Below are 10,177 nucleotides of genomic sequence, written 5' to 3' on the forward strand. Positions count from 1 at the left end.
ACACCAGCTCCCCTTCCCTAGATGCAAGCCCCAGCCAGCTTCTCCCCCTTCTTCTCCAGTCCCACGTAGCCTGTGTGCACCCCCGCGGGGAGGAAGACCGGTCCAGCATCCAGAGAGAACAAACAAGAACACCCAGGCTTGGAGGTGTTTTGCAGAGGGCTGGACTTTCCATGGATATTTCCACAACTTCTACAACCACTGGAGAATGCATAGAATGAATTTCCCATTAACTAACTCCCTTTTTAGAGCCTTCATGGGCTCCTTCTCGCCCTTAGCATGACGTCCAGACCCTTTGCTGGTGCGAAGCTCCTGTGAGCCCCTGCCTGGGGCCCTTCCCCCCATACTCCAGCGGTGGAACCTCAACCTGCCTTCAGGTCCAGCGCCAGCCCCTGGGGCCTGTAGGGCTCCATTCTGTGGATTCCTCAGACCTTAGGCCTCCCTCTGCTCCCTGACGCTCAGCATTTATCTTCCCATCTTTCAGAACATCACCAGAGGGTGAATTCCTCTGAAAAGGTTTCCCGCCGTTTCTACTATCTCCCTACGCTGCCCTGTGTAGACATGACCACAGCGCGATTTCCAGCGATTTGAAAACCTACAATGGGACTCAGGTGTCAAGGCCTTTGCGAACACCACTGAGAGTAACGTGTAGGTGGTGAGTTCTCCATAATGGTTACTCTTATCCTATCAGCACCTGCTGGCTCTTACCTGCTTACCTGTCTGTCTCCTATATATAACGGTCCCCCTCGAGGGATATAAGGGACTTGCCACACAGTTTTCTGCTTTCCCAGGGCCCAAGACAGAGCCTGACGCATAGTAATGCTCGTCTCCTGTTTCCCTCACACTTGCCCTCTGCTCTTAGCCACACTGTCCTCATGGATGTTTCAGGAACAGTCTGGGTACATGCATGTCTCCTGCTGTTTCCTTTGCTCTCATGTTATCTTCTTAAAGAGGCCTGTCCTCACCACCCTGTTCAAATTGCAAACCCTCCCCCTGCAATTTATTTCTTGGTTGTATGTACGGTCTGTCTCGTCTCCCTAGAATGTGTGTTCCCTCCGGGGAAGGAAGTGTTTGTTTTGCTCGTGAACACACTCAGCATGTTGCATACAGCAGATGCTCAATACATTTTTGCTGGATGAAGAGATGAATGAGTGTTTTTTAAATTAATCTAGAGAAGGTACAGAAAAGAACAGTCATGCAAAGTTGTAGTTTCTGACCCTGATATAGAGTAAATGGGAAAACAAAGAAGCCTCAAACCCCTTGGATTCGGGCTAGCCCGAGGTCCTCGCTAGGCAAACTTCCTTCTCTTCACAGACCCCTTTCTTCCTCTGGGAAACTCCGCCTTGCCAGCGAATGCCGTTCAGACAAGACAATCGGAATCAGCGAAGGCTTCCGGTCAGGTCACAAGGGTCCTTTCCAAGGACGGCTGCCTCTGAAACGACGGGACTCCTTGGGGAGAATGTTCCCCACAGAATCAGTAAGAACGAACCACGGGCAGAGGCCTTCTGCTAGAAGTTGTCCACACAGGCCCTTCGGCCCCACAGACCTCCTTCTTCATGGAGCCTGCGATGACCCGAGTAGTGAGGAGGGGTTCGCCTTGGGAATTGCTCGGGACTTTCAATCTTTTCTTAATAGGGACAAGAAAAGGGGCGCCCAGGAGCGTCTACTGCTGGCAAATAGAGAAGGGCAGAATTTTCTAGACCTGGAACTAAGCGGACACGTAGGAAGAGGGGGACGGGCACCAGAGTTTCAAGCAGAGGTTTGGGCCTGTGGCGGGATCCTCCGCGCTCCTTCCGTCCTCGGTTTGCCGACCTGTCGCCGCCGGCCGGGAACACTGGTCTGTGGCGAGTGGCTGCGGGCGGTTCCCGCACACCAAGAATCTGACTGTTAATGGCCGAGCTTCAGACCGCCCCGGACACGAACGCCGCCCGTGAGAAGGATTTGCCTCCAGCTAAGTCAGCTTCGGTGATGGTTCTCTGGGCCGCGTGGCTTCCCGCAGGACAAGGGCTGCATTTTTGCCAACACCGAAGGGTTGAAAATTAGAGCTCCCCGGGGTCTAGCGTTTCTGGGCACCAAACTGGAACAAAAATAAGGGGGTCCGCAGGGAGGTGTTGCCCGGAAAAGCAGAGGTCACAGGCTTCTTCATTTGCTGTGACGGATGAAATGTTTCTCAAGATCCTTCGTCCCCTCGGACACCGTCACGATCCCTGTAGGGCAAGGATGTGCCCGGGGGGCCACAGCCCGTCTCTCACCCGACAGAGAAGTTTCCCGGCACGAGACGGCAGCTGGCGTCTTGGTTCTGTCAGCGTCAGAGCTCGGGCACCCCGTGAGAGGCTCTGACCCGGCGGAAGAGTCCAGACCGAGTCCTCGCGGGCCGCGGAGAGGAGAGTGAGAAGGAAACCCCGCGAGCAGTCACAGCTGCAGTCAACTCGGCGGAGCGCGGAGCCTCCTGTGACCGAGACCCCCGCAGTGCTGCGCGCAGACCCCCGCAGTGCTGCCCGCAGACCCCCGCAGTGCAGCCCGCAGACCCCCGCAGTGCTGCCCGCAGACCCCCGCAGTGCTGCCCGCAGACCCCCGCAGTGCTGCCCGCAGACCCCCGCAGTGCTGCGCGCAGACCCCCGCAGTGCAGCCCGCAGACCCCCGCAGTGCAGCCCGCAGACCCCCCGCAGTGCTGCCCGCGACCCCCGCACTGCTGCCCGCAGACCCCCGCACTGCTGCCCGCAGACCCCCGCACTGCAGCCCGCAGACCCCCGCACTGCTGCCCGCAGACCCCCGCAGTGCTGCCCGCAGACCCCCCGCACTGCTGCCCGCGACCCCCGCACTGCTGCCCGCAGACCCCCGCACTGCTGCCCGCAGACCCCCGCACTGCAGCCCGCAGACCCCCGCACTGCTGCCCGCAGACCCCCGCAGTGCTGCCCGCAGACCCCCCGCACTGCTGCCCGCGACCTGCCCGCAGACCCCCGCACTGCTGCCCGCAGACCCCCGCAGTGCTGCCCGCAGACCCCGGCAGTGCTGCCCGCAGACCCCCGCAGTGCTGCCCGCAGGCCCCCCGCAGTGCTGCCCGCAGGCCCCCCGCAGTGCTGCCCGCAGACCCCCGCACTGCTGCCCGCAGACCCCCGCACTGCTGCCCGCAGACCCCCGCAGAGCTGACGCAGTGCACGGCGCGAGTCGTCGCCCCCTCGGGAGAAACACGAACTCCGCCAGCGTCCGGGGCGCTTCCCCAGGTCCGCCGTGGGGCGCAAGCGGGCTCCGAGCGCCGACGAGCGTCTTCAGGCTGTTCTCACCCTCCTCGCCGGGCCGCGGGAGAGCCCCGGACTCCGGCGCCGACGGCCTCGAGCAGACAGACCGAGCGGGCTGCGGGCAGCTGGAGCTCGGCCCGGCCCTCGGCGAGCGGCCGGCCGCGGGGAGCGAGCTGCGAGCCGGGGTCACTGCGCGGGGCCTGCGCCGGACTTGCTCACGGGCCCAGGGCCGGAGCGCGGGCGGCTGAGGAGCCGGGGACCGACCGTCCTTCCCCGAGCGCCGGCGGTGCCCGCTCGAGCGCCGACACGGCGGACTCCGGAGAGAACAGGACGCGGCCCGGCCGGCCGGACGCGGGGCAGCGGACACCGTCGCACGGAGTCGCGCGGACGCGGTGCTAGTGCGGGCGGCTGGTCCCGCGGCGCACCCGGTCGGGGCACGCGGGCCGACCCCGCACCACACGCCGGTGCCGGTGCAAGTCTCCGGGAAGGGCAGGGTCTGGGGCCGGTCCCCGAGGAGAGACGTCCCCGCGGAGGAGAACCGCCGGCGCGGGAACGCGGAGGCGCGAACTCAGCGCTGGAAGCGGCGTCCGGGCCCTGCGAGACCGCGTCGGCGCGAAACCATCCGCGGGAAGCGCCGCGCGGCACTGCGTGAGGCCGAGTCGGGAACCTTCCTGCCGCAGCCCGTGAGCCGCGAGGATCCCGGCGTCGCGGCGTCTGGCACCAGGGGCGAGTCCGTCAGGGCCGTGGCGGGACGGCGGCCGCGCCCCGCGTCGGATTCCTGACGGGAAAGCGGGGACGCGCGGCGCCGGAGCCGGAACGCGAGCAGCACAGACGAGCGGCCGCGCGGGGGCGCCGGACCGCGCGCCGCGCCTTCCTCTAGCAGGGCCGGGGCCCGCCTGTCACGCCGGCTCGTTGGTCTAGGGGTATGATTCTCGCTTAGGGTGCGAGAGGTCCCGGGTTCAAATCCCGGACGAGCCCTCTTTTCCTCACTCCCGAAATAGAGACGTGCTGCCGCGAGACGCAAAACTGACCCTTTTGGTCTCTTGCACACGGCACACCCGAGAGCTGTCGGGACACGACGCAGCGGCGGGGAAGGGTGCGGGGCCCGGGGAGTCCGAAGGCGCCGCTCCCGCCCGGCCGGCACCCGAGACGCGCGCGGGGAGGACCTCGCTCGGGTCCGCGCCGCCGCTCGTCCGCGCCCGCCCTGTGCGGGGCTGAGAGGGGTCGCGGCCGCGCCCGGCGCCTCCTTTCCCCGCGCGCAGGCTCTGGGGGCCGCGGGTCCCGCTCTCCGCCGCAGGCACGAGGAGCTGCGCGTCGGCCTCCTGCCCCGCAGACCCGAGCGGCTACGGTCCGAGCCCCGGGGCCGCAGTCCCGGTGTCGCTAGACGGGCTGTGCGAGGACGAAAAAAAGCCGCTTGAAGTCGAGGGCGTGGCGGGAAAGAAAAGCCTGGGCTCGTCCGGGATTTGAACCCGGGACCTCTCGCACCCGAAGCGAGAATCATACCCCTAGACCAACGAGCCACTCTCGGCAAGGCGGCGCCCGGAGCCTCCCTTCAGCCGCCGCCGCTCGCCGCGCTCCGCGCCCGGCCGGCGACCCGTCCTCCGCCCCGTCCTCCGCCGGGACCGCGCGCCCGTCCAGCCGTGCGCCCCGCGGCCCCTCTCGCCGCTCAGCCTGCGGGGAGCGGCCGGTCGCCACCCTGCGCCGCGGCCCACGCTGCACCCGGCGGGGACAGCGGGCGAGGAGCCGCGGCTGGAGGCGGCCGAGCGCGCGGGGAGGAAACCCCAGAGGACGGTGAAGAGAGAACGTCAGCGTCCGCTGTGGGGTCGTCCGCCCCTGCGAGGGCTTTGCGGGTACTGAGCTCGGGGGGACGTCGGACGTCGTGCTCCGACGTGCTGCCGGCCGGCCGCAGCAGAGGGCACGCGGGACGGCGCGGGGCGCGCTGGGAGCCGCGGGAGGGCGGCGAGCTGCACGGGGGCGACGGGGGTCCGGTCGCCTGGGGGAACCGGGAGGACCCTGGGTGCGCGCGCTCCCTGCAGCCGGTGGGCGGAGCCCCGCAGTGATGGCGCGCCCTGGCTCCGCCTCCGCCCCGCCTCCGCCTCGGCCCCGCCTGCGGCCCCGCCTCCGCTTCCGCCCCGCCTCCGCCTCCGCCTCGGCCCCGCCTGCGGCCCCGCCTCCGCTTCCGCCCCGCCTCCGCCTCAGTCTCGGCCCCGCCTGCGGCCCCGCCTCCGCTGCGGCCCCGCCTCGACCTGCGGCTCCGCCTTCGCCCCTTCTCTACCAGAGACCCGGCCGCCGCCCCGACCACCCCCGGGCTGCGGAGGTGGCGCCTGCAGCCGACTTCTGCACCCCAAGTTCCTTTCAGTCCCGCTCTACGGGAGCTGGTGCTCCGTCGCTGTCGGACGGTCCTGCGAGGGTCCGGCGCTGGTCTTGCTCCTCATCTTCCACCAGCTTCTCTACTCTTCCCCGCCCCCTTCCTCCTGAGGCCCGGGGACACCCGGGATGTCTCTCAGCGACTAAGGGCCAGGACCCCAGTCGGGCCCTTGGCGGGAGTATGGGCGGGGGTGGGGCGAAATCAGGTGTAAACTCCTCAAATCCAAGAGCAAAAGCAGAAAAGCCAGTCCAGGCCCTGCAGAGATTGCGGAGCCCTAACCCTACATCTAACCCCAACCCGAACCCTAACCCTAACCTCAACCCTAACCCTAACCCGAACCCTAACCCTAACCCTAACCCCAACCCTAACCCTAACCCGAACCCTAACCCGAACCCGAACCCTAACCCAAGCCCCAACCCGAACCCGAACCCCAACCCTAACCCTAACCCTAACCCTAGCCCCAACCCGAACCCTAACCCTAACCCTAGCCCCAACCCGAACCCGAACCCCAACCCTAACCCTAACCCTAGCCCCAACCCCAATCCCAACCCCAAGCCTAACCCTAACCCTGGAGCAGGAGGACGTGGCTGGGGAGGGCGGCTGTCGGAGCTAAGCCTCTGTCCGCTTGGACCGCACGTGGAACTGGACTCCCTGTCCTTGTCGGAGACCTCCTCTCCTCCACAGGCCTCTCCTGCCTCTGCCCGTCCACGTTCAGGGTCGTGGGATTTCCCATACCTGCTTTCTTATCCCTTAAGTCGCTCGTAGTGACTTAAACCTGTGCCAGTGACTTAAACCTGTGCCATCAAGACAACACGGCATGACCTCCCTAGTTTCCTGCAGGTCACGTAAGCCGGGCCCAGCGCTTCATTGGTGTAAATGTTGCTTGACTGGCCCGTCTGTGTGTGCACATTTTTCATGCTTTCGCTGATTTTCTGAGGTAATACGGTCAAAAGAGATGACCACTGTGACAACTTTTATGGCTCGTGGTGCAATGTCATGCCAATGAGCTTAGCCCGGCTGGTTCGCCAGTAAGATGGAAACTGACGCAAGAATAGGACCAGTGGCTCTTGGAGAAGTTTGAAACCCATGCTTTATGAAATATTTTTTTCTTTTTCTTAAATATTTTGTTTATTTATTTGACAGAGAGAGAGAGATCACAAGTAGACAGAGAGGCAGGTGGGGGGGGGAAGCAGGCTCCCCACTGAGCAGAGAGCCTGATGCAGGGCTCGATCTCAGGACCCTGAGATCACGAACTGAGCTGAAGGCAGAGGCTTAACCCACTGAGACACCCAGGTGCCCCAAAACCCATGCTTTAATATTTTAATTTTATTAAAGGGATCTGGTGGCATCAACGCTTTTGAGAATGGTGGTGGTGTTAAAACTACAACCAAAGATAATTTTGACTTGGGGTCAGATGTATGAGTGGAAGATGATGAAACTAGAGCAGGTCCCGGGACACCTGGGTAGCTCAGTGGGTTAAAGCCTCTGCCTTTGGGTCCTGGGACAGAGCTGGGCTCTCTGCTCAGCAGGGAGCCTGCTTCTCCCTCTCTCTCTATACCTGCCTCTCTGCCTACTTGGGATCTCTCTCTGCCAAATAAATAAATAGAGTAGGTCCATTAGGAGATAATTAGAATAACTCTGGGATGAAGTCAGGATGGAGGCCAAGGAACGGGGAATGGCTTTAACAATCATTTTCATTCCTATTTTGTAACTAGTGTTTGCACGCTACTGAATTCAGACCCACTCTGGACCCAAGGGGTGCAAACTTTGTTCTGACCTGACGTTAGTCTCCGGAAGGGAGAATACAATCTGATCGCATGGGTCTGCCATTCAGAGGACTCTGCTGACTCGGCACCCAGGACTGGAGTCAGGACTGTGTGCTCAGCCTTATCCACTGCCCCTGGGTTAGGCACTAACTGACTTTCAGGCTGCTGCGGTTGTCATAACTGTCAGATTTGCTTCACCACCACAAGCCATGCCCTGATCCAAACAGAAGCTTGAATCTGATTGAAAATGTGTGTCTTTTTCCAGACTCCAGTCCAATATCCTATAATAGCTTTAGCTCCTTTTTACTAAAAACATTTCTACATGGTTTCCCTCAATGGTTCCTTTTCTGAGGTCTATCTCATAACTTCCCCTGAATTTTGCAGCCCTGAATCATCAGAAATGAATCTTTGGCTCTGCCTCACGCCTTTCTTTTTTCATTCAAAAGTTTTCACTTGATTTAAGTTTTGAGAGTCCTCAAGTTTGGAAGTCCTAAGGTGATAGAAATCTAAGGCTGAGGTTGCGGAAAGAACCACTTTCTTCTGGAATACCATTTCACCAGTGGATCTTATTGTCCCTCTGCTTTATATAGATTTGGTCTTGCTCTGGATGTTCTTGGCCACATAGAAAAGGACAAAAGTGTATAGTTTTCATGATCAGAAGTGTGATTGTTTATGAAGACTTGCTCATGATAGTATGTTACAAAAAGGAAAGATGCACAATTACATGTACCGAGAACTCAATTTTGTAACAAAAATTAAAGCAAAAATAGGGGCGCCTGGGTGGCTCAGTGGGTTGGGGCCTCTGCCTTCAGCTCAGGGCATGGTCTCAGGGTCCTGGAATCGAGCCCCACATCGAGCCCCACATCGGGCTCTCTGCTCGGCGGGGAGCCTGCTTCCCCCTCTCTCTCTCTCTGCCTGCCTCTCTGCCTACTTGTGATCATTGTCAAATAAATAAATAAAATCTTAAAAAAAAAGAATTAAAGCAAAAATACATATGCAGATTAAAAAAACTAGAAAAACTCCATAAAATCATAACACTAGCTATTTCTTGGTAGTGGAATTATAAACATTTTTTTTCTTAATTATTTTTCTTTTTCTCCACAAATTTTCTAAAATAAAGATGTATTGCTTTCATAATAAGAAAGAATAAGGATAATTAACACCTTTAAATCACACTTTATTTATTTGTTTTTAAAGATTTCATTTGTTTATCTGATAGAGAGCACAAGCAGGGGGAGTGGGAGAAGCAGGCTCCCCGCTGAGCAGGAAGCCTGACCTGAGACTCAATCCCAAGACACTGGGATCATGACCTGAGCTAAAGGCAGACACTTATCAACGGAGCCACGCTGGTGCCCTAAATCATACCGTAAGAACTCTGCGTTTCTCTGTGCTTGGTAGAAGAAGAGAGACAGACTCTGAGGCTATGTAAAACAGGCCCTTCTGCTTTTTCAGCCCAGCTGCTTCTGGAGTTCGTCAGTAAAGCTGTTACGGTCAGTCCTGAGCAGCCTGGTGCAGCCATGATGGGACCGAGTTCCTGGAGCCATCCAGCACCCGTGGGTTCCGTAGACCGTCCAGCAGTAACGACTAGTGTCAGGGCTCCTACTGTTTTTCGAGCACCAAGCATACACCGTCATTCTGGAGACTTGTTTCCGAATGCTGGTTTAAGTGCGGTCCAGTCCACTCACTCTTTCAAAAAGAACTGGTTGAGAAGTGTGATAAGTGATGTTACAGATTTGCCTAAATTCAAGTAATTTTCTCAAATTTTTATGTAAAATGACACCTTGAAGGGCCAGAATCATTACTTACAGGAGTAGCTGGTGGGAGTGTGGGGGGAGCTTGCTTGTTTTGACCCCTTCCTTCTGCACCCTGTTTTCCTCTGAGCCCCTCCCGCCTCGCCCCTCCCCTGCAAGGACCAGCGTGTTACAGCTCCCACGGAGAAGCCCACAGCTTTCCAGGACTAGAAGGAGTAAGAAGTCTTTATGCTCTGCTTCTCGAGGTAGGTGGCTTTACCCAGGCTCCCTTTTCACTGAGAAGTACACAACGTACCACTGTCTCCTCCTCTTCTGGAGTCTCACAGAGCCATGGTTCCCTGCCCGTCTGGGCACAGCGGAGCCTCTCCGGAATTCCACAGCTCCCCGGCGATCCGAGGGCAGCGCTGGAACACAAGTCTTCTCGGCAACCATAGCCACTCTGGTCAGGACGTCACTGGGCTGAGTGGAAGCCTGGGTTGTCCCAAGCAAGACTGGGAAGTCAGAAAATTGTGTCTCCTGCCCCTAGACTTTTCTCTACTTTGCTCTTCTTTCTCGACCCCTCTGGGAAGGATTTCAAGAACCAGCTCAACCCAAGGTGTGATGACAAAGGAGGCTTAGAACATGACTTTTTTCAGGAAATGCGCTTTGATAGGGAAAGAAGGCTGAAGCCAGTGGGAGCAGTTGCTAATTATGACATTTCAGTCCTCTGGTATCAGATGAGAGGTGTTGGGCAGTGATTGATACTGAAAATAATCTGTTTCAGCTCTGAATTCAGCTCAATCATTCATTACTTAACAAATAGTTATTGAGCACCTGTAATGCATGGGGGACTGTAATAATGAAGAAATACCTTCATGGAGCCCAGGTTAGCTCTGACCATATATTGTTACACGAAATCGCAAGACGGATATTCAGTGGTGGCTTATGAAACCGAACTCCTCTTTGCGTGAATAGCACTTGCATTTTGCTCAGTGTTCGTGCCACCTTCGAGGCCGCTGCTCTCGCGTCATACAGAAGCATTCTGCTCCACTATGTGTACCTGGCCCATAAGCACCA

General features: G+C 58.8%; 2 non-coding genes across 2 annotated transcripts; one reads left to right on the forward strand and one right to left on the reverse strand.

The window, feature by feature from the left end:
* Nucleotides 1-4,142: 4,142 nt before the first annotated feature.
* On the forward strand, nucleotides 4,143-4,214 carry TRNAP-AGG. Its single transcript has one exon. It is a non-coding gene; the product is annotated as a tRNA-Pro (tRNA).
* A 470-nt stretch (nucleotides 4,215-4,684) lies between these two features.
* TRNAP-CGG lies at nucleotides 4,685-4,756 on the reverse strand. Its single transcript has one exon. It is a non-coding gene; the product is annotated as a tRNA-Pro (tRNA).
* Nucleotides 4,757-10,177: the final 5,421 nt, after the last annotated feature.

The sequence above is a fragment of the Meles meles genome, chromosome 17, assembly GCF_922984935.1.
Source record: "Meles meles chromosome 17, mMelMel3.1 paternal haplotype, whole genome shotgun sequence".
Lineage (NCBI taxonomy): Eukaryota > Metazoa > Chordata > Mammalia > Carnivora > Mustelidae > Meles > Meles meles.